Here is a 2,141-nt window from a genome sequence, read left to right on the forward strand (position 1 = left end):
GTGAGAAAGACACTCTCTACTGAAGGTACCTCCTTCAATATCTCCTCTGTTTCCTTCCAACTCATCATTTTATTGTTGTGTGACATTGGGTTGGTTCTGACTCAAAGCGACACAATATAGTGTTTCCAAGAGTGGTTGGTGGGTTTGAACTGCTGACCTTGAGGTTACCAGTCCAGTTCTTATGCTACAGTACCACACCAATCCAATACTACACGTGTAATATTAGCAACAATGAGACCTATTATTTGCTGAGCATTTTTTTATGATATACACTAGAAGCCCTGAATGCAGAATGGTTAAATACACAGCTTCTAATCCAAAAGTTGGCTGTTCTAACCAACCAATGTCCCCACAGGAGAAAGTTCTGATAATCTGATTCTATAAGGATTGCAGTCTAGAAAACCTTATGGGTCACTCTGAGGCAAAAATGACTAGGCAGCACCTCTCAACAACAACAATAGCATAGCTTTAAGTATATTTATGAATTCAGTCCATTTCTCTCAAAACCACTATGAGTAAGGTGCTATTGTTGTTGTTTGGTGCTGTGGAGTCAGTTCCGACTCATAGCAATCCTATGCACAACAGAATGAAACACTGCCAGGTCATGCACCCTCCTCACCATGACTTCTATGTCTGAGCCCATTGCTGCATCCACTGGATCAATCCATCTCATTGATGGTCTTCCTGTTTTTGCTAACCCTCTACTTTACCAAACGTGAAGTTCCTTCTGATAACATGTTCAAAGTAAATGAGATGAGTCTCACCATCCTCATTTTCAAGGACCATTCTGGCTGTCCTTCTTCCAAGACAGATTTTTCTTTATTCTGAAAATCAATTGTATATTCAATACTCTTCTCCAGCGTTGTGATTCAAAGGCATTTTGAATTTTCCTTATTCATTGTCCAGCTTTGGTATTCATATGAGGTGACTGAAAACACCATAGCTTGGGTCAGATGCACTTTAGTCATTAAAGTGACATCTGTGCTTTTCACACTTTAAAGAGATATTTGACAGCAGATTTGCTCAATGCAATATGTTGTTTGATTTCTTGATTGCTGCTTCCATGGGTGTTGATTGTGGATCCAAGTAAACTGAAATCCTTAGCAATGATATCCCTCATTCCATGTCCTCTTTCCTGCTAGCTGGATGACCAGTACCCACCCTCAACAACACATCATGGAGTGGCATCCCCTCCTAGGCAGTGTCTGATCTGCCTGGAGTCAAGCACTGGATATATTCCCCTACTTCTTGAGGCCCCTGAATCCACCCTGAAATTCACTATACAGAAAGTAAACAGAGAACTAATTACATTCACACTTCCAGTCTCTACTACATCCACCAGAGACAGGTGGTGAATGCCTGAGAATACCCCAATCCACAATCATCAACCAAATATAAATATGTCACCACAGTGTCTCAGGGGAAACAGACAATTTCAGCATACACAAAGACACAAGACAGAGTGCCTCAAACACCTCACCAAACTACAGTCCAAAAATACAACACCAGAAATGGTGTCAGAACTACCTGATAAGAATGTAAAAGAATGCTAACTAGGCAACATCAACAGATTTGGGGAGAGATTGAGAAAACTACAGATGAAATCAAGGAAAACATGGACAAAACTATGAAAAACTTTATAAAACAAACTGAAAAAATGTGAACCATACAAATTCAGTAATCAGAAAGCCAGAAGACTAACACTAAGACTTCAGAAATAGAAAAAAAAAAAACACTGAAAGGGCAAACAAATTAATTGAATCAATGAAAAATCAAATTACTGAGTTTGAAGACAAGTCTCTCAATATTCATCTGCTAGAGACACAATCAGAAAAAGAAATTTTAAGAAATCAGAAGAAAGCCAAAGATTTATATAGGCGAGTGCTGATAGTATAGTGGTTACAAGTTGGGCTGCTATCAGCAGTTTCGCAGAAGAAAGACGAGGCTTTCTGCTCCCGTAAAGATTTACAGCCTTGGAAACCCTATACAGGGACACTATGAGTTGGAACCAACTCCACAGCACATAACCACCACCACCATCAGGAGGAATAATTTACATGTGATAAGAATTCCAGAACCAGAAGAGACAAAAAAAAAAAAAAAAAATAGAGAATATTGTCCAAGAGTTGTTGAAAACAAGC

Source organism: Chrysochloris asiatica, unplaced genomic scaffold, assembly GCF_000296735.1.
Source record: "Chrysochloris asiatica unplaced genomic scaffold, ChrAsi1.0 scaffold00166, whole genome shotgun sequence".
Taxonomy (NCBI): domain Eukaryota; kingdom Metazoa; phylum Chordata; class Mammalia; order Afrosoricida; family Chrysochloridae; genus Chrysochloris; species Chrysochloris asiatica.